Raw genomic sequence first — 27,430 nt, 5'->3', positions numbered from 1 at the left:
TGCACATATACAGAAAGAGGTAGTATCGTGTACACAATGTATAAAAGAGTAGTGCATCGATCAAGCTGTCATCTGTACCCAGGTGATTCATGTGAAAAGGTTTCCACTGTGATTATGGTCACAGGATGGGAATGAACAGATTTTGAATGTGGAATGGTTGTTAGAGCTAGATGCGGGAATTCAATATTCCGTGTTCCACAGTATCAGGAGTGTGCTGAGAGTAACAAATTTCAGGCATTACCTCTCACCATCGTCAACGCAGTGGCCGATGGTCTTCACTTAATGACTGAGTGTAGGTCAGTTTGCATAGAGTTGTCAGTGCTAACTGACAAGCAACACTGTGTGAAATAACCACAGAAATCGATGTAGGACATACGACAAATGTACCTATTAGGACAGTGCAGCAAAATCTGGCATTAATGGGCTATGGCAGCAGATGACCGACGCGAGTGCCTTTGCCACAGCCCAGCTCCTGGGCTCGTGACCATATTGTTTGGACACTAAACGACTGGAAAACTGTGGCCTTGTCAGATGAGTCCCAATTTCAATTGGTAAGGCTGACAGTAAATTTGAGTGTGTTGCAGATCCTATGAAGGCATGGAGCTAAGTTGTCAACAAGGCACAGTGCAAACTGGTGATGGCTCCATAATGGTAAGAGCGGTGTTTACATTGAATAGACTGGGTCCTCTGGTCCAACAGAACCGATCAATGACTGGAAATGGTTATGTTCAGCTACATGGAGACCATTTGCACCCATTCATGGACTTCATGATCCCAAACACGATCGAATTTTTATCGATGAGAATGCACCATGTCACAGGCCACAATTGTTTGCAATTGGTTTAAAGAATATTCTGAACAATTCGAGTGAATGGTTTGGCCACCCAGATGACCCAACATGAATCCAATTGGACATTTATGGGACATAATTAAAAGGTAAGTTTGTGTACAAAATGTTGCACCAGTAACACTTTCGCAATTATGAACTATAGATGCAGCATGGCTCAACATTTCTGCAGGGAACTTTCAACTCCTTGTTCAATCCATGCTGTGTTAGGTTGCTGTGCTACACTGGAAAAAAGAAGGTCTGACACAATATTAGGAGACATCCCAAGACTTTTGTCACCTCAGTGTAGTCAACACACTGAAAAGAAAATATTTATACATCAAAAATGAAGTTCTAAAATAAGCCAATTAGTTCTTGCAGTTGGGCAGAATGGCTGGATGATCAGGAAAATAACAAAGGGAGTACGGGTAATGCCCACCATCTGATCGAAAGCAACTTGACACTCCATGTGATGCAGCACTAATCATTAGATGTCATGACAGCTGGACCCGTCAGTATAAAAGGATGCAGGGAGCATTGTGTTGTCAGTAGAGGAACAGTAATAGCAGAACGGGTCAGTCAGAATAGCTCAGTGACTTCAAACACAGACAGGTCATTGGATGTCACATGGGTAACAGATCCATCAAGGACATCTCAGCCTTTCTAAAGCTGCCCCAGTGGACTCTTGGTGATGTGATTGTGGAGTGAAAATGTGAGGGAACAACGGTAGCTAAACCAGGTGCAGGCAGACCTCATGTGTGACGGACAGGGAGTGCTGGGCACTGTGAAGGCTGGTTGTGTAAAAAAAAAAAAAAAAAAAAAAACACCATCAAAGCAAAGGACTCACTCGCAAGTACCAAAGTGCTACTAGCAGTCCAGCTATCACAATGACTGTGCATAGTGTGTTAAAAATAATGGAGCATTGTTAAGCAGCTCCTCCTAAGCTACACATTTCTGTAGTTAATATGAAGCAATGTTTGATGAAGTGTAAAGACTGATGTCACCGGACACTGTTTTCTATCCTATTCTGCATTCACAGTTTACGATCATTTGCATTGGTGGTAATGCAGAGACAGGTCAGTGGCAGCAGAGTTCACAAAGTGAATGGGTAAGGAAAACAAGTCCAGAATGTAGCAAAGTCATCTTAAGCATTTACAACAGTTCAGGGAGTTACCCAAGTCACAAACATACATCAGGCAAGATCAAGACACTACTATTTGATGATGCATGACTGAAGGCTTCAATGAATACAAGGTGACTGGCCAGCCTGAGGTATTTGACAGCATACACAAGCCAGTGTGCAGAGCCTCTTGACGTGCTTGCCACAGCTACTGCCCTTCCCTGGGCACATGATGTATCTGTAGTCTTTAGCCCAAATATCTCTGATGTGTTCTACCTATCGACAACCAGGCTTGGCGGGGAATATGAATCACTGTCAAACACTAAAGTCATCCCCCTTTAATCAGCACATAGGGCAAGAAATGGCCTAGCCTGTGTCAACTTTGCTGACGAAGGAAGAGAGAGATGCACGAATTCCTGCCAAAGGCTCCCGCAGTAGGTCCTCACCGAGCCTGGCTGGGATGGAAATCAGCCTCTGTGGGCCAAACAATGGAGTCTGGGGTCCAGCTCGGGCCAGCCTGCAGGGGAATGGGTGACAGGTGTGGCAGAGACGGGACCAACAGTTCGGCCCCACCAGTGGTGAGGTGGGAGCCAGAAGGGATGTATGAGGAGGAAATGCTCCCACGTCCACAGGCTCCCATGGCTAGTCATCAGTATTTTGTGCATCTATGTCTTTACTGCCCTGACCATCTGCTCAGCTTCTGAATTGGACATGGGATGCAAAGAGTTGGTGGTCAGGTGCTCAATGCCATTGTGATGACAAAAATCCTGAAATGTGGATGCTGTGAACTAGGAGGGGGGGGGGGGGGGGGGGTCATTGCTGGAAATCAAAGTAACAGGTGCCCCCTCTATTGCAAATATGATGGATAGGGGCCAGATAGTAGCTGCTGTAGTAGTTTTAGCCATCCCCGTAACATATAGAAAGTTGGAGAGGTCTTCAACAATTAGCAGTCACATTGCTCCCTGGAATGGTCTGGCGAAATCAAGATGCACTCTTTGCCAGGGGTGGTTACGGCATGGCCAGGATTAAAATTATGTGCCGGTATCAATTAGTTCTGGGCACAGGCATGGCAGATCCAGGTGGTGCATTTAATTGTGGCATCAACCCCAAGCCAATACATGATGCTGTGCAATTGCCTTCATTTTGCACGTTCCCTAACGTCCAGTATAGAAGAGCTTCAGCATGCAGGGGTGGAGTGAGGGAAGAACTACAACCAAGCAATCAGAATCGTCTATAACTAACAAAATGCCCCTCCTCAGTGGCGTTAAGCATGTGATGTAAGGAATAATATGTGTGCCATTCAAGGTCAGTGTCCTTTGGCAAGGGTTCCAGTCAATGCAGCTGTACAGCAGACAACACACTGAAGAGGAGAGAATTGTGGCCTTTTCCTGCTGCTACTTTGCATTGCCATAAACAGAAATTCATCAAGTGTGTGTTACTGATTTGTGTCCAAGGCAAAATATTCATGCCTATCAAATTGGGCATCTGGGCCGCACACCAAATAGGAAAGAGTGTCAGCGTTGGAGGGCTGTGTGGTCGGTTGATAATAGATCTCATAGATATAATTACTTAGTAACAGCACCTACCACTGTATATGCTCTGCCATTTTATAAGGAAGTTTTGAATGTAGGTTGAACAGCACAAGAAGGAAATTGTGACTGATGATCACGTGAAGCTTTTGCATATCATATAGCCCACAGGGTAGAAAATGCTGGGGATATAACACTCAATTCTTTGCAATATATCCACTTCTGCTTTAACTTGCTCACGAATTGCAAAAGATACTGGATGAACTCTACAAAACTTAGGCACTGCTAGTTGCTTTAACGATACACGGGCATTGAACCCTGTTGCATAACCTAATGCAAATTCAAACACCTGCTTCAATTGTGCACACAGTGTATCAATATTCAAGTTCTGTGGAACTAGATTGACCTTGTCTTGAATTTGAAAACCAAAAAGCACAAAAGTGTCTAAACCAAAAATGTTAGTTATTCTTCAGGAGTTAACCACTAACAAGGTTAGTAGAACTACATTTTTATATTTAGCTTGGATGATGGTGATCTGATGCTGCACTGGGACAGACTGTGTGGAGCCAATATGCTGGTAAGTTCCTCGCATTAAAAAGAGAGACAACCACACTGTCCAACTGGAAATCCGCCACTCCCATCACGTCCAGTTGCAACATGAGAAGTTGTTTCCCATCTACCATTGCCATGGGTACCAGCATGATAAGAGTGCTGACAACCAATATTGTTCACTCATGTTGACCGACCCAGAAATCACGAGGTACCCCGGTTTGTGGCATGCGAAACAGATGACATCAAAAAAGGTCATTGACATCAGTGCTACTGCAGGCAGCAATCTGGACACAATTTGACGGTATGAACTTCTCTGAGGCCCTTTGAGGGAGATGGAGAGGAAAACTTTGCAGAAGCCTCTGCTCACTTTGGGACAGACCAATGACAAACAAAAGTGTTTCTGTTTTTGCACATCTACTAGTCAAAAGGGTGGGCAATCACTAACTCCTGACTCTAATGTGCCAGGCTACTGGACAAACAGGTGCTCAATAAATTGGATGACGACGTTAACTGGAAGTCAATAACTGATCATGGAGCACAATAGTGAATAATACTATTAACAACACTGAACCCAGAGGAATTGTGAAACATAGCTTGTACTGATGCAGTTACTTCGTAAGCTTTGGCAATTTTTGACACTTGACTCAGTTTCGGATCAGGTGCCTCTAAAGCCTTCGCACTAATGACTCAATTAGAATCAAGCTGGATAGCAACATTATGGATTAAGGAGTCTGCCTGAGATGTCCCACACTATTTACAGGAAAATCCTACTTGAAAGTCAGTAGCCCATGTTGTGAAGGATTGCTTATGTTGCTTAACACACTGATTAAACTTGAGCCTAGCTGCAACAATATGACTTTGGTGATAATAATGAACAGGCACCAAATTACAAGTATCAGAAAAAGTCAAACAAGAGTCCGAGAGTGAACGTTATTTTTGCACCATTTCGTATAGTTTACTAGCAGAAGAGAAGACAGTAACAGTACCTCGCCAAAGCAGGTGAATAGTAAAGCAAAGGGAGAGGCAAGTAAACAACAGCTGTCAACTGTTGTTAGTTTCACAGTGGTTGTAACAGCTATGTCTCTCCTATTACTGGCATTATTCCCACTTTTTTCCTTACTGTTGTTGTTCCTTGTTGTTGTTGTTGTTGTTGTTGTTGTTGTTGTTGTTGTTGCTGATGATGATGATGCTTCTGCTGCTGCTACTGGAAGTCCCATTGTTTTTTGCTAATACATATGCAACACCTTCAGAAACTCAGGATCCAAGCTTCACTGGAATAACTGCACAGTGAGAAAGTTCTCGTCACCGTTTTTCTATCCTACTCTGCATAGATAGAATATACTTTTATGATCACTTGTGATGGTGATAATGCAGAGCTGAACAGAATGAAAGAGGTGCTCTCTAGGATTGATGACAGTGGAGTTCACGAAGTGAAAGGATAACCAAAACAAGTACAAAGTGTGGCGAAGTTGTCTTTAGTGTTAACAAAAGTCCAGGAAGCAATATTGATTACAAATGTAAATCAGACAAGGTCAAGACTCTACTATTCGATGGTGAATAACTGAAGGCTTCAGAGACTTGAGAGAGACTGGGCAGAAACAGCCAGACTGCAGTATTTAGTAGCATACACATGTCAGCGGACGGGGCGCCTTGACACGCATGCTGTGGTTACTGTGCTTCAAGCAGGTCCAAGCTGTGGCTGTAGTCTGGAGCCTGAGTATTTCTGACGCATTCCCCTTATCAATTCTCAAGCTAGGTGGGGAATGCAAAACACCATCAGATAGCAAACAATGGATGACTGGAAACTAATGATTTTGAGTGTTGAATCACACTATATCCTGTGGCAATTTGATGGAAGGGTTTAGGATCGATGAATATTTGGAAAACTTTATCTGCCATTATGCTTGGTGACAACAGTGAAGCACAGAGGAAGCAGTGGTATGGTATGGGGGTGTTTTACATGTTTAGGGTGCGTGCGTAAGAAAATGCTCAAATGGAAGGATATGAGCACATTTTACAGCACTGTCTACTATGTACAGCAGAGGATCAGTTTGGAGACTACTATTGTTTTTATCAGCAGGATAATGCACCCTGCCATAATGTAGCATCTGTGAGACAATGGTTTGTGTACAATAACATTTCTTAAATGGATTGCCCTGTCCAGAACCACAAACTGAACCCAATGCAACACCTATGGGTTGAGTTAGAATGTTGATTTTACTCCAACATTCTCTAGTTTCAGCTGTTGCGGAAGAATGAGCTGTCATTCATCCACAGACACTTTGTTGAAAGTGTCCCCATCAGAGTACATGTGTCAATGGTGAAGGGTGGACACATCCCATATTAGTGTCCACTAAAATTAATGTCCTCTAAAATTACCAGTTTAGATTTAAGATAGTGATACATGCACTTTTAATGCAAAACTTATGAGGGTCACTCCAAAAGAAATGCACACTATTTTTTTTTAAATACATCTTTTATTCTACCTGTCTGAAAGTTTTACAGTACGTAGATATATCCTTGAGGAACAATATATTTTCATTTCTCCACATAATTTCCATCCCTCTCAAGTGCCTTACGCCATCTTGGAACCAGCGCCTGTATACCCGCACAGTAAAATTCTGAACCAACCTGTTGGAGCCATTGTTTGGCAGTGTGCACAAGGGAGTCATCATCTTCAAACCTTGTTCCACGAAGAGAGCCTTTCAGTTTCCCAAAGAGATGATAGTCACATGGAGCCAGGTCAGGACTATAAGGCGGGTGTTTCAGTGTTGTCCATCTGAGTTTTGTGATCACTTCCATGGTTTTCTGACTGACATGTGGCCGTGAATTGTCGTGCAACAGCAAAACATCCTGCTTTTGCCGATGTGGTCGAACATGACTCAGTCGAGCTTGAAGTTTCTTCAGTGTCGTCACATATGCATCAGAGTTTATGGTGGTTCCACTTGGCATGATGTCCACAAGCAAGAGTCCTTCGGAATCGAAAAACACCACAGTCATAACTTTTCCAGCAGAAGGTGTGGTTTTGAGTTTTTTTTTTTCCTTGGGTGAATTTGCATGATGCCACTCCATTCATTGCCTCTTCGTCTCTGGTGAAAAATGATGGAGTCATGTTTCATCACTTGTCACAATTCTTCCAAGAAATTCATCTCCACCATTCTCATACTGTTCCAAAAGTTTGATGCATACCGTTTTTCTTGTTTCTTTGTGAGCCACTGGCAACATCCTGGGAACCCACCTGGCACAAACCCTTTTTAACGCCAACACTTTCAGTATTCTGCAAACACTTCCTTCCGCTATCCCAACGTAGCATGACAATTCGTTCACTGTGATGCGTCTGTCAGCTGTCACCAATTCGTTAACTCTCTGCACATTGACTAGACTGTGTGCAGTACAAGGCCTGCTGCTGCAAGGACAATCCTCAATATTGCTGTGCCTGGTTTCATCACGTAACCTGCTTGCCCACCAACTAACTGTACTGTGATAGACAGCACCATCTCCATACACCTTTTTCAACCTCTTGTGGATGTTTCCCACTATCTCGTTTTCTCAGCACAGGAATTCTATGACAGCACGTTGCTTCTGATGAACATCAAGTGTAGCCGCCATCTTGAAGACATGCTGTGATGGCGCCACTCACAGGAACAGGTTGAACCAAGTTTGAAAACAAGCGGGAAGGATGTATTTACATACTGTAAAACTTTCACACATGCAGAATGAAAACTGTATTTTTACAAAAATAGTGTGCATTTCTTTTGGAGTGACCCTCGTATTCAGAAGCTGGAGGTTGCTTAGCAAGCAGAGAAGAGATGCATGATGAGAATTATTAGTGGAGTTAGAGAAAAAAAGAAATTGATTGGGGAACAGACTAGAGGCAGATTGTTTTTACAACTGTAATGAAAATGGAAAATGAAATGGAGATGAGCAGGGCATGTAGCCAGGTGAATGGTTGCTAGACTGACAAAGAAAGTTATTTGCTGTATTTCTAGGAATAAGAATACAATGAGATAGTTATCTAATGAAGAGTAGGTAGATGATGTTAGAAAATATACTGGAGCAATATGAATGCAAAAGTCTTAACTTTCCGGCAGGTGCGCGCTTTTTTATTGCACAATCAATCGTGCAGCGCATTTTGTGCGCCCCTTTCGCTGCTCAGTTCTATAATTATTTTCGTATGTTCTCACGCTGGTACTGATATTAATTAGTTTATTGTTTTTAAGGGGAGATATAGCACTGCTCAAAATGATATTAATAATATCGAAATAACAAATTTTATTGTGCAATTAATAATATAGGATTAATAATTTATTATGGGTACAGTGGAAAAAATTAAGAAATAACGTTACATATCTAGCCAAAAAATGTCTATACACTGTTGCTCGCTTATAGTGGGAAAGAATGTTTCGTTATTTAACATGGCTGTTAATTATACTTTATTTAGAAAAGTTGATACACATCTAAACACCTAAGTGACATAGATTTTAAAAAAAAATCTATATTTTGCTGTCAGCATTGAAAATTAATATCTTCATAGTAAATGCCTACGGAAACCATATTATTACAGCTCACAGACAGGCCATGTTCACTACTTAGTAATTTAAGAGATGTCAAAATTCAAATCACAAGTCACCTGTGTCTGCCAGTGTAGCTTAACACTTCTCACAGGTGTAACTAGCTTAACACTTCTCACAGGTGTAACTAACATTCATATGCTTCCTGCAAAGAAAAGTATTACAAGACTCACGCTTTACTGTTGTGTTAATACACTTGCCCCTTTCACAAATAACACAGCATCCCCATTTCTTAGCCAAATGCTTCTCAACTTTCTCAGATGATGTCCGGTATCTTTGAAGTAACAGCGATATGTCCTTGAGAAGGCTCTGAATCTTGGCTCTTTCTATTAGATGTGGTTTTATAAGGTCATAAGCCAGGTTTTTCAGAAATACTCTTCTCACAACCTTTCGATTTTGTCCATTTGAGTAAAAAAGGATCTGGGCATTGATACCAGCAATGTTCATTAGAGCAAAACAGATTACCAAAGACCACCTTCTCGTTATACGAGCCACAGAATATGTGCCACACATCTGGTCGACTGCATCAACACCACCCTTAGTCTCATCGTAATCTAACACAATCTCTGGCTTTCAAGAATCTTCATGATAGTACCTGAATGACGCATAGTTGACAACAACAAAACTGCCTTGTTCTTCTTTGGTATGTACGAAACCAATATCAAATCATTTTTATATGCAAAGAAGGATGACCCAAGTACTCGATTTGTCTTAGGCAGGAATTCCAATGGAATTTCTTGTTTATTCTTTCTGAATGTCCCAATATACGTAAGCCTTTTATCTAATAGCAACATAGCCAAGGGGGCAACCTGTATACCACTTGTCCATAGTTATATTCCTGTCGGATCCCTCTATATGACTCACAAGTCTGTGAACTATTTCTGACACTGAATTTGAGACTGCATAAGGTCCTTCGGGCTGCTTTCCACAATAAAGTTCAAGGTTGCTCATAAAAAAATGTTTTTGCATTACAAAGCGCAAATATTTTAATGCAATATATGACAGGTTTGTTGGGGATATATTGCACAAATCCACAACAGCCATGAATAGCTTAAAGTTTCTCATCAATTGTTACAAACTCACTGATGCTGTACATACTTTTCAATTGGTTACAAACCCATCCAGAATTGAATGTACTGCGGACAAGTTATCGGATCTTCTCCTCTCTTCTTTCGTGCTTTTATCGTCAAAAAATATACAATGCAGCAAGAATAGATACCGCTTGTTGCTCATCATAGCTCTTCCAATTTCAATTTCTTAACCATCGGTATTCCACATTTCCATTAAATTCCTATGGTTGGCTTTCTTCATTTGTCTCTTTCATTTGTTTGTATATTTCACAATAGTATCGATCATTTCCATGTTAATTATCTTGAGGAATCCAGAAATCTCGGTTTTACAACCCTGGCAATAGCCTTGGGTCCTGGAAAAATTTTAACAATATTTTTTCTTCTCGTTTTGCTTGTGGCAGAACCAGTACTTTTCCTCCATTTAGAAGTTTTGTCTCTTCCCAAAAACCAATCACTAATAGAAGCTGGTTGACAATTACTGTCTTCATTTTCATCTCACTCATACTCTTGTTCACTTTCAGTGTCATGGTCGCTACTAGTAATTACCTCCACTCCCTTATCAGAATCATTGTCCAATACAGTGTCTATATCTTTTGTAAAATCTGGATCTTCATTCAAGAGCCATTCCAGTTCCTTGTTAGTTAAATGCTTTCTTGCCCTAAAATAAAAATTTATATTGAACACAGGCCATAGGAACACTGTAAGTAAAATAACCACTATGTTCGAAGATGTAAAAAAAATACTTACATGACCAGTTTCACGGTGCACTGATTGCGCCAGAAGTGACAGCATTATACTACATTCTCCATTTAACAAATTCCTTAGCACCGACAGTTACTTCACAGCACATGACAGTCATCAGAACAATGACGAAAGAATATGTCAAGTTTCAAAGGTCTCCATTGATGACAACAAGTTGGATACGTCGTTATATGAATTTGGCGCACTCTGTTCGCCGGCGTGCCTGCTCAGGAGTTAAGAATGCAGTGCATGGGAAGAGCCAACAGTGAATGTCCAACAACTATGATAAGGTTGGTGGTGAGGAGTATGATACCACTTTTAGCAACGGATTGTGTGTGGGGTAAACGCCATCAAGTGTAGTTACATAATGCTCCACTATTGTGTATTATGGAAGTTTTGCAACCACTTTTGCGAGTTTGTGAAACATCACACCATTTGACAGAGGAATTGGAGGTGGAAGATGGCTGCATTAAGACTGCATAAAAGTGGAAGGATGGAGTACTAAAGGACATTAAACACAACACCAGCACAAGCTCCAGGCAAGAGCCCTAGCAGCAGTATAGAACCCGTGTAAAGTTCTCAGCCTGTCAGTGAAGAAATGTGGATTCAAAACTACAATCATTCTATGACACAGTCCAATTTTAGGTTAATGAACTCTACCCAATCATCTCTGAAGTGTGATCCTGCAAAGTGAGTGGAACATCCATATGAAGCAGCCATAGCCCCTTCAATACTATAAAATTTACAAGCCACAAATTTAGTTACATTTTGGAAGACGTAAAGGTTTAGGAGTGCCAAATCTGGTAAACAGGGAAGATGTTCCAAAGATCTGTACCATGAAAGCTTCAGTTTTCTTTACTGCTGAGGCACATTTCATTTTTCCAATGAAAGACAACAGTTCTCTTTTGTTACTCATGGTTCTTCTCACGTTTTTTATTTAGGTGGTCTGGAGAACTTGCACAGAATTAACCAATTATGGTTTTACCCTTCATTAAAAAAAAAAAAAAAATAAAAAAAAAAAAAAAAAATCAAGATTTCCTTCTTCATCCCAACCAACACAGCAGATGAAATACCTTTCCTTTTTCACAACCAAGACAAACTTCCACTCACTGCTTTGATTAGCATTTCATACATGGGGTGAACTAACAAACCCACTTTCGCAAACAATAACACATTGTGTACAAAATTAGAGAGAGATTCTTTTTGAAATGATCCACACAAACTGAAGCATTTGTTCTAGCATTTCATTCTGGAAATACTCAACAAAAGCATTATCCAACTTTCACAAACTCTTGTTAAAGCTCATTCTAATATATGCCATATTGATTCACATGATAGGCCTAATGAGTCAGCAATTTCACACACCTTTAATCACTGACTGTCGACAGCCATACGCTGCACTTTCTCCAGATTGCCATGTATAGCTATAATTTTAAGATGTCCTAAACATGGGTTATTTTCACCATATAGTAAAACCCCGGTTTTACGTTCCCACATTTTACATCTTTCTGCTTTTTATGTTCATTTTTGTTGGTTCCAAAAGAAGTCCTATTCTTTCAATACAATACTTTTCCATCAATACCAATTCTGTGTTACAACATTTTCGATATCTGAAGTTTTATCAACAATGTACGAAAAGATAAGATTGCTACTTACCATGAAGAAGATGTGTCAAGTTGCAGAGAGGCATGGTTAAAAGAGACTCACATATAGCTTGGCCACAGCCTTCTTCAGTACACACACACACACACACACACACACACACACACACACACAAAAGCAAGCACAACTCACAGTGGGATTATCTCGGCCTCAACCTAAGGTAACATACCCCCACTCTCTCCACCCAACAGTTTCCACCCCTATGTCCTATCATCTCCCCCCCTCCCCCCTATTCTCATTCTCACCCTTTTTATTTGCAGCCCTCTGGCAACACATCCGCCCATCTTTCACCATTCCGCTCCTTTCTTGTTACATTTTTCCCCACCTCCCTGCACCACAACCTCTTCATTCTTTACCTGTTGGCAGTCTTGTCCCTGCACACTCCACCAAATGGAGTTGTCTCTCTCCCACCCATACACTACTATCCCTTGCCCTTACCCACCCCTTCCAGATTGCAGCTTGCATATCATGTGATGTAGCATTCTGGCCCGATAAGGTGAAATTGGTGGTCGTGCGTGTGATGTGATGTAGCCTTCTGGCCCGATAAGCTGAAATTGGCGGTCGTGTGTGTGTGTGTGTGTGTGTGTGTGTGTGTGTGTGTGTGTGTGTGTGTGTGTGTGTGTGTGTACTGACAAAGGCTGTGAATGAAAACTATGCCTTTTAATCGTGCCTCTCTGCAACTTGACGTATCTTCCTTACAGTAAGTAGCAATCTTATCTTTTCCTACATTGTTTATGTTCCTACCTAGAGTTTCCATTGTTTGACATTTAAAGTTTCCTTTGATTTTATCATGACCTTAACAGTGATTTTCCTACTGATTTCTGCAAAAGATGCATATTCCTGCTCAAAGTTGACCTTGGAACAAATCAAAAAATGCAGAATATACACAAAATTATTTATACTGTAATGTAGTGTTAGCATGATACGCAAGACTTTCATTGTTGGTGTTTGGGCCAAGGCCACCTGTATTATAAGGTCACAGTGTTTGGAAGGGTAGGGAAGTACACTGAGTCAATGGCTTAATGATACTCACTATCTGATGCTTTTGTGTGTGTAGCACCCAATCACTGCCTTTGTAGTACTCACAAAGTTATGGCCGAGTGCTGACACAGACAAATGCATGTATGTGTTTCCCTCTCCATTCTAACCACGTCCAATGGTTAAAATAAACATGGGAGCAAAAGTCTTTTGCAAAACATCTTAAAAATATATTTGTGTTCTAATGTGAGACTTATTACTGATAACCATTATAAAATTATGGTAAATGAAACTTGTACACAATATTGGTTCAAACACTTAAGTTGGAAATCTTTGTAATCAGACAACAATAGACATAAAATCTACGGCTTGTTGGATTTCCTATGTTTTACTGTATTTTACACTTTCCTGCATTTCACATTTTTTTAAGGCCAGTCCAGTGAAAAGTGTTAAAAGGGGACTTTACTGTATATGTATCATATTTCAATTCAGCCACTCATTTCTTAAACTTTTCCACTTCAATGCCGCCTCCTGGTTTGCCGATGCAAGCAGTCCAAGACTTTTGTTGTGTAGTACCAATTTTGAATGACACACAGCCCAAGTTGTCCACTCTATATAACAGCAGACAACGTGTTTAGATTTGAGCAACTGGTCTTGTCCATTCTGTGCACTTTTTGCTTGTAGGAAGAGTGCAGGCCACAAGTTGTGTAGGTGACAATGATACTGTAAAATGGCTTATGGGGGATACAAAGGTTGAAGTTTGCTGGTGAATGAGCAAGAACGTCTTCCTGCATTCAGCAAATCTTATGAAGCAATAAAGAAGATGGTGGTGATAATGTGCAGTCTGCCTCGTGTAAATGAAAAATTTGTTGAGATGGTAATCTGAAGTTCCCATTCTCTGCCCAACAACAAGGATTCACGTTTCCTCAAAGTGATCACACAATAACAGAACTTTAACATTTGCAGCTCTATCTTACCTTATTTGTGTAACTGTATCCACAAAGGATGTATATGTAGCAGAGAAAATGCCAGGTGACTCTACTAAATGGAGTTTCTTGGCATAATCTGAACAAGGGAGAGTTAGGTGAGAATTTTACTGAAGACTGACTAGACTGAACTTTGTTCTTGAAGATGTTTTATCTTGTCTGTGATATTCCAAGATATAAAGTAATCCTAGTTCCCACACAAAATAAATAACAGATGGGGAGAACACAGTTGGCAAAAACATTGGGGCAGAAATGTTATCAAAAATGAATGATCAAACAACTCATAAAATCTTAATGAATTTTGGATAAATATCTGTAGACAATAATAATGAAACAAGTAATTTTAAGAGTGTGGCATACCAGTCCATCCAGATGAATGAAGCACACAGAACAAAATTATTTTAAAACATTGTATAAACAAAACAGTCTAGTCGACACATTATTGTGCAACATATGACACCATAGCAAAAACAAAAACAAAAAATTATTGGAATCAATGTCGTCTCTCTGCCAGATTGAGAAATAACCATCTTGACTTTGAATAATGATGATACGATTTGTGTACTACATAAGAAATGCTACTGCTTTGTAATGAATATAATAGAGGGAAACATTCCACGTGAGAAAAATATATCTAAAAACAAAGACGATGTGACTTGCCAAACGAAAGCACTGGCACGTCGATAGACACACAAACAAACACAAACATACACACAAAATTCTAGCTTTCACAACAGTTGCTTCGTCAGGAAAGAGGGAAGGAGAGGGGTGGGTTTTAAGGGAGATGGTAAGGAGTCATTCCAATCCCGGGAGCGGAAAGACTTACCTTAGGGGGAAAAAAGGATGGGTATACACTCGCACACACACACACATATCCATCCACACATATACAGACACAAGCAGACATATTCAAAGGCAAAGAGTTTGGGCAGAGATGTCAGTCGAGGCGGAAGTGCAGAGGTAAAATGTTGTTGAATGACAGGTGAGGTATGATGGCGGCAACTTGAAATTAGCGGGGATTGAGGCCTGGTGGATAACGAGAAGAGAGGATATACTGAAGAGCAAGTGCCCATCTCCGGAGTTCGGATAGGTTGGTGTTAGTGGGAAGTATCCAGATAACCCGGACGGTGTAACACTGTGCCAAGATGTGCTGGCCGTGCACCAAGGCATGTTTAGCCACAGGGTGATCCTCATTACCAACAAACACTGTCTGCCTGTGTCCATTCATACGAATGGACAGTTTGTTGCTGGTCACTTCCTTATACACAAATATCCCGCACGTCCAGGGCCTCGCTGCGATGGAGCACTTCCTTTTACGCTGATCACCTGCCACCCTACCTAAAACCTCTTTCCTCATTACCTTAGCCAGCTTCATCCTGACCCACAACTTCTTCACTTTTGAAAGCCAGACATACCAACAATTAAAGGGAACAGCCATGCGTACCAGGATGGCCCCCTCGTATGCCAACCTATTCATTGGTCGCTTAGAGGAAGCCTTCTTGGTTACCCAGGCCTGCCAACCCAAAGTTTGGTACAGATTTATTGATGACATCTTCATGATCTGGACTCACAATGAAGAAGAACTCCAGAATTTCCTCTCCAACCTCAACTCCTTTGGTTCCATCAGATTCACCTGGTCCTACTCCAAATCCCATGCCACTTTCCTTGACGTTCACCTCCATCTGTCCAGTGGCCAGCTTCACACATCCGTCCACATCAAACCCACCAACAAGCAGCAGTACCTCCATTATGACAGCTGCCACCCATTCCACAACAAACGGTCCCTTCCCTATAGCCTAGGTCTTCATGGCAAACGAATCTGCTCCAGTCTGGAATCCCTGAACCATTACACCAACAACCTGACAACAGCTTTCGCATCCCGCAACTACCCTCCCGACCTGGTACAGAAGCAAATAACCAGAGCCACTTCCTCATCCTCTCAAACCCAGAACCTCCCACAGAAGAACCACAAAAGTGCCCCACTTGTGAGAGGATACTTTCCGGGACAGGATCAGACTCTGAATGTGGCTCTCCAGCAGGGATACGACTTCCTCAAATCCTGCCCTGAAATGAGATCCATCCTTCATGAAATCCTCCCCACTCCACCAAGAGTGTCTTTCCGCCGTCCACCTAACCTTTGTAACCTCTTAGTTCATCCCTATGAAATCCCCAAACCACCTTCCCTACCCTCTGGCTCCTACCCTTGTAACCGCCCCCGGTGTAAAACCTGTCCCACGCACCCTCCCACCACCACCTACTCCAGTCCTGTAACCCAGAAGGTGTGCACTATCAAAGGCAGAGCCACGTGTGAAAGCACTCATGTGATTTACCAACTCACCTGCCTACACTGTGACGCATTCTATGTGGGAATGACCAGCAACAAACTGTCCATTCGCATGAATGGACACAGGCAGACAGTGTTTGTTGGTAATGAGGATCACCCTGTGGCTAAACATGCCTTGGTGCACGGCCAGCACATCTTGGCACAGTGTTACACCGTCCGGGTTATCTGGATACTTCCCATTAACACCAACCTATCCGAACTCCGGAGATGGGAACTTGCTCTTCAATATATCCTCTCTTCCCGTTATCCACCAGGCCTCAATCCCCGCTAATTTCAAGTTGCCGCCTCTCATACCTCACCTGTCATTCAACAACATTTTGCCTCTGCACTTCCGCCTCGAATATGTCTTTGCCTTTGAATATGTCTGCTTGTGTCTGTATATGTGTGGATGGATATGTGTGTGTGTGCGCGAGTGTATACCCGTCCTTTTTCCCCCCATAAGGTAAGTCTTTCCGCTCCCGGGATTGGAACGACTCCTTACTCTCTCCCTTAAAACCCACCCCTCTCCTTCCCTCTTTCCTGACGAAGCAACCGTTGCGAAAGCTAGAATTTTGTGTGTGTGTTTGTGTTTGTTTGTGTGTCTATCGACATGCCAGCGCTTTCGTTTGGTAAGTCACATCATCTTTGTTTTTAGATATATTTTTCTACTAACTTGTAAAATGCAGTAGCTTCAAGAATATTGTAAACTAACCTCTTCCACAGGAAATGTTTTCATAGCCTTCCCAGTAAGCCATCACCATTCTGGGGCTTCACTGAAAGCAGACTTTTCAGGAGAATGGCATTAAAAAACCATCATTTTTGGAATACAGGAAGTTCCATGTGATAATTGAATTAGCAATCATTCTATAAGGGTAAGTGATTTGATATTGCGATAACCATCTACTAGGGTCAGTTGCTCATCCACAATGCTTTAACGGACAAACATTTATAGAAATTCTGCTGACTACGATTCCTGTTGTGCTTGATGATGTGTCATTGGTATGACTATAGTATGATACTCATGTGGCGGTTATCCGTTATAAAACTGAAAGCAATAATATTTAGTCTAATGTTCTTAACACATGCTCCACTGCAGACTCACTTTCTATTTCTGGATATAAGTGATAACATAAAATATCTGTTATTTCTGCAACAGATACCAACAATAATTTGCCCTTTAATCACAACTCTCCTATAAATCTAAGTTTACACAACAGTTTTGAGGGAAAACACATACGGATTACACTAGCATTTTGCTAACTTACACAAAGCACTTGCAGCCTAACCTGAACAGCACATTTCAACTCTAAAGTAAATCCTAGCCATCGACAGTAAATTTTTCATCAATAGAACATATAATATTTTATACAAAACACAAAGAAGAATTACCTGAATTTCAGTAGCATCTTCTCCAGTAAACTGCGTTCCATGTCCTCCGCTGCTACATATGCCGCCTCTGCCTCTGCCTCTTCCTCTTCCTCTTCCCCTTCCCCTTCCCCTCCCCCTCCCCCTTCCTCCTCCTGTCCATGTCTTTCTTCGCGCATTACCTGTTCTTCTTTGATGCGGTGAATAGTCATTGTCCTCACAGCTATCTTCACGACTCTGATCATCTTCGTTACTGTCATTACCAGATGTTTTACTAGTGCTAGGTGTCGCCACCATCTCTCTTTGTCCCTGTCTCGTGCCTCTTCTTTTACCTTCAATGCTCTCATTTGTCATACTGTCTTCGTGGCTCTCCCCCCCTTGACTGCTGGACACTCTGGCACTAGTTCTCCTACATTCTCTTTTTCCTTTCATTCTAGGCTGTGGTAAATATTCATCATCTTCAAATATGTCATCAATTGTGTTGTCTTCACCACTCTGTTCATCTTCGTTACTGAACATACTGTCATTACCTGCCATCATTTTATCCTTTCTTGGTCTCCCTCGTCTTCCACTGCCTCTTCTTAAGCTCGTTTCTATGCTTCCTTCAACACTAGCTCTTTTTGCTTCTGCTTTTTCTCTTCTTCGATGTTGTGGTGAATATTCATCATCTTCAATGGTATCATTGACTGAGTTGTCCTTGCCACTTTGTTCACCTTCACTGCAGAACATACTGTCATTACTAACTATTATTTTATCCTTTCTAGGTCTCCCGCGTTTTCTTCTTAGGCTTGTTATTATCATTCCATCATTTTGTTTCGGTAATGGCTCATCTTCCATGTTTGAATTAATATTTTTATATCCACTGTTCTGATTGTCCTCTCTTGGCGTTACTGAACTGCTTTCATTTATTATGCTGTCTTCGTGGCTCTTCCCATCTTGATTGTTGGGAATTTTGCTGGTATTAGCTCTTCTCATGTCTGTTTTACCTCTTCTCCTATGCTGTGGGGAATATTCCTCATCTTCAAAGGTATCATCAATTGTGTTCCTTTCTTTACTTTGTTTATCTTCACTGCTGATTATACTGTCATTACTAGTCATAATTTGATCTTTTCTTGTACTACCTCGTTTACCATTAGCTATTCTGTAGTTAGTCATTACTTCTCCTTCATTTTCTTTTGAAAATGACTCATCTTCAAAATCTGAGTGAATATTCTTGCATCCATTGCTCTGCTCACCTTCTCTGATTTTAACTTTATCATTTTCCTCAGGGTCATTTACATCTGCTTTGCCAGCACTTGAGGATAATCTGATATTAGTATCGAGATCGCGAGATGGATTAATGAAACTCAAAGAGCCACTGTCTTTCTTTTCTTCATGTACACTATCGTCAATCCCCGTCATCTCTGCAGGCCAGATTTTTACACTTGCTCTGCCCCTCTTTCTTTTTGCAGCTGGCACAGTTCCACTGGGCTCATTGCAACTACTTGCAATATCTGAACCAGTGATAATATTGCCTTCATTTTCAGTACCTACTGATTCAGTTTTCACAAGAGCAGGACAAGAAGCATCTTTATGAAGCAGTGTGAGACCACTGTCTAGCATCTGGCTGCAGCTATCTGTCACCTCTCCTTTCCCATATCCTTGTCCTCGTCCTCTTCCCCTGCCTCTGCCTCTCCCTTTCCCCATCAGCTCTTCCTTCCTCTCTCTACCTTGGCCACACAGGGGAGAGCCCTCACCTTGCCCCACTATCCCTTCCTTCGCTGTTCCTCTACCTCTGCCTCTCCCCCTACCTCTACCAATAAGTGGGGAACAAAACCCAGAAGCTTGATCTAATTTTAGAACAGTGTGTAGTGTTCCTTTATGCCGTGTGTTATAAACACTCTTTGCAATGGACAATTCTGCCTTTTCTTTGTTGGAACAAAGTGAAACACTTTCCAAGGTTCCCTCTGACTGTTCTGGACATCCAGTTTTTTGTGTGGGAGAAGGAATATACTTCTTCTTCTCCAATGGCATTTCAGCACTGATTTCTGGCAAACACAACTCACGTTGGCTGGTTTTTCTCTTCTGGCCACAAACCACACTGTGTACATCAGCATCTGATTCTGTACCATCCTTGCTCTTTATTATTGCTGCACCAACTGTATTGTTATAATTATTATGGCTGACGTGGTTATTATTTGACTTGGTCACTTCTGATGCTCCAACATTGCTGTTTTTAAGCAGTTCATCATTCTGAGTATTACCTTGTGATTCAGTTACATTTTGACTCGCCCTAAATTTTGAATATTCATGACAATGAAGTGTACCATTGTCTTCAGTAGCAGAGGTTTTCAAATGACCAGACGTCTCCTCTATGTTCTCAGACTTGCCTGCTGCAGATGTTTCATATGAATCTGATACATCACCTGGCAGTTGAAGCTTCCTTTCTAGAGAACAGTTAAAATCTTCTGTGAAAACTTTTTCATTGTGGCTTTTATCTGAACCAGAGTGGCATTGTGCTGCCTCCACTGTTGCTTTTATGCAACAGGAAATAGTCAATTTGTCACTGTCGAGCTCTAAAACTTGGATCTTTGAATTACTATTCTCTGTATTTGTACAATCACTATTTTTCCTTTTCCTGCAAATCTTAGATGCTGAAAGAAGTGAGCTGGTATTTTTAAAAACATCACCCAATTCTTCTGAATTTGACTTTTCATCCACCTGAAGTAGACTTGTGCCACATTCTCCAGTTTCACAAGATGAAACGGTTAAGTGGCCAGTTTTTCCCAACAATGTTGGAGAAGTTGAGATCCCTGTAGAGTTAACGTTCTCTATATTTTCTTCACTAGAATTTGGAGAACTTAAATTTTTAACATCTTCAGGGGTACTATCAAGCACAGTAGCATTACAAACTGTCACATCAGATCCTGCATTCAGTTTCAAATCAGTCTTCATACTTTCTGTGGCCACAGGATGGCTATTAACTTTCTGACTGGTTGTACGTGTTACTGTATCGTTAACTGGGTCTGACATGCTTAACACTTTTACTGGATTTTGTGACTTTTCATCAAAATTTATTTTTTCATTGGACCCGCCATCTGCAGTTGCCATTTTATCCTCATATTCTCTTCGCAAGAGCAAATTCTGCATATTCTCATATTCTTTACTTTTAGCATCTGACTCTGAAGCAGGACGGTTACCAGTAGCTGGGATTTCTGTATCACACAAGTAACCATTTCTGCAGAGATTATCAGATTTTAATTTTCTACTTGTTGCCACTTCATTGTCAACAGATGACACACCTTTACAATTCAACACATTTGTTTCGCTATCTGCATGTTCTGACATTTGTGATGGATCAAAAGATGAAGCAGCAGATATCCTTTTATCTATGTCTGTGGCTAAACCGTTGCACAGATGTACTGATCGATTAACATCTTTGCCAGGATTGTTTTCTTCCAGTGTTATAGTATTGCCTGTAGGCTGTTCAAACTTGTCATTCAAATTGTCTTGGTAGCTCAAAAGATTTCTGACAGGTGGCATGCTACTAGAACTTGCATTATGAGCAGCTCTACTCTCTTCACTAGAAATAGCCTCTGTTTTGACTTTATCTATAACACTTTCATCATCTAATTGCTGGGTGCAAGAAGTGATACATACTGAATCCACAGGTACAGGTTTTACAATGGATCCCTGAGAAGTATCCATACTGTTGGAAGTTTCCAAAACATAAGAATTACAACCTGATAAATCTGCGGACATCTCTTTCGATGTTATAGATGACAGTGTGCTCTTTATAGGCATGGTATTTTCATAGCTTGATACCGCTTCAGCCTCTGATGGATTTCCATCTTCAGGCAGTTTTGTGTCATTATCTAAGTGGGAGGTTTTATCTTCTCCACTTTCTGACATTGCAGTGTCAGTAATCAACTGTTGCCTGCTTGTGTTCGAATGCACTGTAGTTGATCTATATTCCTTATCTTGAGAAGAGGTAATGCAAACCAAGCACTGTGAAAAATCTGCAAAGACAAATATCAATTGAAAACTGTAATACATAATAGTGCCACAACAGACAAAAAAGGTGATGCTTATTTCCATAAAAGAAATGTAAAATAATTCATAAATATTAAAGTATAATAGTACATAACATTGTTACCAATTTTTCAAGACCAAAAATTGAAACAAATGGAGCAAAGATGGACTTCCAAACATGAAATACAGACAGAGACAAGCCATTTTATGTGCAGTTAAAATAAATTAAATCTTAAGTCTAGAGAATGTTCATTTGTGCAAAATAATGAAAATGCTGTAAAAGAGATTAGATGAATCGGATATACTGTAAAATACACTAAAACTCTTGAGTATTCTATGGAACTGTTCTTTCACCAGGTACGACATTTAATAGCATACGAGGTGTGGCTAGAAAAAAATCGGACTAGTACTGGTGAAACAATAAAACGAATGCAATAAGGCTGAAAGTCGCGTGGCCTGTCACGTGACTCTCGCTCCGCCTACTGCTCGAGTTTCATCTGCCTCCTGCACTCAGTCTGCCCGTGGCATCTGTTTTAAGTAGTTGACGTTTTGTCTGTGCGTCGGAAAATGTTGAGTGTACAGAAAGAACAGCGTGTTAACATCAAATTTTGTTTCAAACTAGGAAAATCTGCAAGTGAAACGTTTGTAATGTTACAACAAGTGTACGGCGATGATTGTTTATCGCAAACACAAGTGTTTGAGTGGTTTAAACGATTTAAAGATGGCCGCGAAGACACCAGTGATGACATTCGCACTGGCAGACCATTGTCAGCAAAAACTGATGCAAACATTGAAAAAAATCGGTAAACTTGTTCGACAAGATCGCCGTTTAACAATCAGAGCAGTGTCTGAGTTAACAGGAGTTGACAAGGAAAGTGTTAGGCAGATTCTTCATGAAAGTTTCAACATGAACAAAGTGTGTTCAAAAATGGTTCCAAAGTGTCTCACAATTGAACAGAAGGAACGCCGAAGAATGATTTGTTCTGACATCCTGGAAAACATTGAAAGTGATCCCACCTTCTTACAAAATGTTATTACTTGCGATGAATCGTGGTTTTTTACTTACGATCCTGAAACTAAACACCAATCGATGCATTGGAAAACTCCTGGTTCTCCACGACAAAAAAATGCACGAAAGTCAAAATCGAAATTCAAGGCAATGATGATTGTTTTTTTTTTGACATCAAAGGGATTGTGCACATTGATTGGGTACCAGAGGGACAAACAGTGAATCAGCATTACTACATTAGCGTCCTGGCTACCCTACGTGAGCAAGTACGGAGAAAACGGAACGATTGGTGGAGAAAAAAGTCATGGATCCTTCACCAAGACAATGCCCCAGCTCACAGTGCGTTGTCAGTGAAGACGTTTTTGGCAAAACACAACATTCCCATCTTAGATCATCCACCCTACTCACCTGATTTGGCCCCCTGTGACTTTTTTCTTTTCCCTAAAGTCAAGTCAGCTTTGAAAGGAACTAGATTTGAGACTGTTGAAGCAGTAAAAGAAAAAGCAACGGAAGTAATGTATGGACTTACCGAAAATGATCTGCAGCATTGCTATGAACACTGGAAAATTCGTATGGAGCAGTGTAGAGACCGAGGAGGAGAGTACATTGAAGGAGATAACATGAAATTGTAAATAATTGTAAACAAATGTTTTTTCCAGCATCAGTCCGGTTTTTTTCTAGCCGCACCTCGTATATAACTTGTCTCAACATCATGTACAATGGAGATGTCAATCTGCAAATCAATTAAAGCTGTGAAATTGCTAGTAAATTAGCTTTTATTTTGCAACTGGTGTTGCTTATGGCAATTTTCCCGAGTCTTATTAGCTATGGCAGTCTCTCCAGTTTCCATATCACCTTAAAGAGACCATTCCTATTGACACTGTCATAAGCTGTTCTAAAATCCACATATAGCTGATACACCACAATACTGAAGTCTTAACACTTTTCTAACTCAAGGGCAAACATCTCATTTGTTGTTGCTCTTTCCTTCCTGAACATGCACTGGAATTCCCCAACCATAGCTTCCACATATGCTTTTAATTTTTTGTTCAGTATTCTAGCAAGTATTTTGTAGGCAGCATTTTCTAGTGCTATTCCTCTGTGCTTACCGTAAATTGTTCTATTACCATTCTTATGTACTGGTATAATAATGGATGTGTTCCAGTTTGTTGGTGTTTTTTTCACTTCCCCGTATTTTATGAATTAGCTTATGCATTTTCTTTAATAGCTATCTATAACACCATACTAATAAATTTCACTTTGTATCTTATCGCACCAAACAGCTCTGTAGTTCCTCGTCTCCTTAACAGCTACAATCACTTCTTCCAATGTTGGTTCCTCTGTATCATCATTTCTATCAGTTTGTTCCACCTGTTCCTGCTCTTCATATTTCTGGATTTCCCCAGATTTCAATAGTTCCTTAAAATATTCTTCCCAACTTTCTATGACTTTAGTTTCATCTCCTATCAACTTTTCTTCTCTATACCTGCATAGTGTTCTCCAAGGCTGTCATTCTTGTTTTATCTTTTTTCTCCCCTTGAACATTCTTCTAACATCATTTTCACTTCTACATGCCTCAATGTCCTTCAATCTATTTTTCTCAGATTCTCTTTTTTTTCTGTCTGTAAACAGTTTTGACTTCACATCTCGTTTCTTCACAATTTTCTCTAGCAGCCCATGTATCTTGCTGGTGCACTGTCTATTGTTTGTTCCGTTGTTCTTTCCATCAATTGCCACTACTCTTTGGAGCCAGTTTCCTCCTCAATGGCAATCGCTCTCGTCCCTTCTATCCTTTCTCTTTGGAATTCTGTTCTTTCCATTTCACTGGTGATGACTGGATACACATTATACTTCTTGTCCATTTCTACATGGTTATAAATTTTTGTTGATATCCTCTGCCTATATTTGACCATTACCATGTAATGGTCCCAAATCAGTATTAGCCCCCCCCCCCCCCCCCTCTTCACCTAACATCCTTAATGTCTCAGCCTTGCTTTGTTTAGGTAAGCACATGATCTATCTGGTTGACTGTGTGTCATCCAGAGAGTTCCATGTTCCTTTATAGACCTTTTTTGGTAATATTATGACACTTATGGTGAGGTTTCTGCTCACAGAAAAATCAACCAGCTTCAATCTGAGTGGCCCTAAGCAACAGAAACAACAAAATAATAGCTAATGAAAAATAGTCCAATAATTTTCTGCTCTTTCAAGGACTTAAGGAAAGAGATTCTTTATCACCAACATTATTTAATGTTGCACTGGAGGCTATCAGGTGAAAATTGCCAAGCAAAACAGACAGTACTATTGTCAACAGGACAACAGAGAATATGGCATTTGCGGACAGCAGTCATGCTTGAGAAGAATTGAGACTGCTGGAAAACCAAGTAGTTTTGGAACGTGAAGCAGCTGCAGTTGCGTTGGTCACAAGTAAGGAAAAGACTAAATACATGATCACCAACAGAAACAAAATAAGGTGGAAATGTGTTGTTCTGTTTGACGGCTTTGAAAGAGTAAATCAGTTTATATGATTGGGAGGAACTGTTACAGAAGATAATACGGCAACAATAGAAATAAAGGCAAGAACAATTGCAGGTTCAGCTATTATAGCTTCCATAACACATTGCAATCAGCCACATCTCAACACAGCTGAAGATGATCACTTGCACAACAATTATAAAATATGTTGTTAAAAGCATGGACAATAACACAGCAAGTCAGAAATGCCTTGAATGCATGGGAATACAAAGTACTGCAGAAAATATAATACAGGGCAGTATGTGACAATGGTGCATGGGGAATTAGGAACAATGCAGGACTGTATGAATTCTATAAAATTCACTAATCCCCACAGACGTAAAGGCACAAAGGTTACAGTGGTTGTGGCATGTGCAGAGAATGGAAGAAATGCGAGTGCCAAAGAAAGTGCTATCTGCAAACTCAGAAGGTAGTGGCTTAGTGAGGAGACCAAGAATGTGACAGCTGGATGATGTAGAGACAATTATGAGAAGATTAGGAGTGTTGAACTGGAAAAGACTGGTAAAATACAGATGACTGGAGGAGACAGATGGTCAACAAGACCTTCGTGGGCTGCAGTGCTGGAATAGAAGAAGAAGACGAAGAAGAATAATTGTTAATAAATTACACCTAATGTCATCTTTGCAGATGCATTTTATACACATACTCATATAACAATAATGACGATACTATTTATGCAGAATAAATGTGATTGGGCTCTTCTAATATCGACACTACAGAGAGTTTACTCTCTGGAGAAACCTTGTTATGGGCCACAAAGGACTGACTGATGAATGACAATACTAACTGGAGACCTGAAATATCAGCTGGCATGCAAACTGGTTGAGTTGATCCCAGGCTCTGATCTACAGAAGCACTCACTCAGACTTTGAATGGAACTGCAGTCAGTAAAATTTGTCAAGGTTCCTCCATCTACATCTACACTTCACAAGCCATCTGCACTGGTCTCCTGGCCTGCTTTCCACAGTTTCCAAAGATTTCCAGGCCCTTACGCACCATGTAACCTTTCCAAATCATGGACATTTCACATACTTAAAAGAGTATATAGTTCCAGTTTGTACATTCAAAGCGCAGACATTTTGGAAACCATCACAAATGCAAATATTTTTGTAGCTTGCTATAAATAATATTTCTAATACTCTTGTACCTGTCACACCATTAGCCACCAGTTTTTATTTAGATCACTGGTATTTATATATGTTTTGGCTTTGCACATCACAAGTCTTTTTTGTTGTTTAAAGTGTTGTGTAATTCTTACCATAACTCAATGCTCTCTGAACCACTATGGCTTATGACGGTGTGTCAGACAAATCAAAACAGGGGAAAAGGATTCACATTGACACTTGGCAGTGTGCACTACACAGATAAATTATTTTACTCGTTGTATCCACAAAATGGTGTATGTTGTAATTGACAAACTATTTATTTTGAGATTGTTTTAAATTCAAATGCAGACCTTGTAGTACTATTAATGAACACTGTAAAGCACAAAACTGGGAGGTCCATGCTCCATTCAGTTTACAACTGTTTATCTCCTACATGAATGAAGATACAAACTTAGGTAAGTTTTAGATTGTGCACTGAAACTAAAGTAAGGTTTTGGTTAGTGTGGTTGCTGGTAGAGGTCTGTCAGATGCAACTACCTTGCTCGCACACTCATTCACTACCAGATGAGCTTCATGTCAGAATGGTAGCAACACAGTAATAAAAGGCACTTAACATTCTCCATTTCAACAGGCACAGTTCAGTTACAAGAGAATGTAAGAGCATTTCTTAATGAAGAGCTGTCTGAACAATGGATCGGTCTTAATGGGAGTAATAATCTCACATTGTGACACCATCTGATATTTGATTTTGTTTTTTGTTTCATAGGGGTTTGTGAAAGACACTATGTTTCACTCCTTCCACCAACTTTGAGTGATGCTACATATCAATAGAAGTGAAGGTAGCAACTTCGGACATGCTTGCAGAAGTATGGAAAAATTATGACTATCATCTGGTTGGTTGTTCTTCATCTGGTGGGGGACATATTGAACATTTGTGAAAGGTAAATTAAAACTTTGATCCCAAATGTAATTGTAAAAAGTACTCCATACTTGTATGTGTATGCATGTGAAAGATACACCTTGTAAATTCAGATGGTTCATTTGGA

Source organism: Schistocerca piceifrons, chromosome 6 (assembly GCF_021461385.2).
Source record: "Schistocerca piceifrons isolate TAMUIC-IGC-003096 chromosome 6, iqSchPice1.1, whole genome shotgun sequence".
NCBI lineage: Eukaryota > Metazoa > Arthropoda > Insecta > Orthoptera > Acrididae > Schistocerca > Schistocerca piceifrons.
This window is presented reverse-complemented; position numbering follows the sequence as displayed.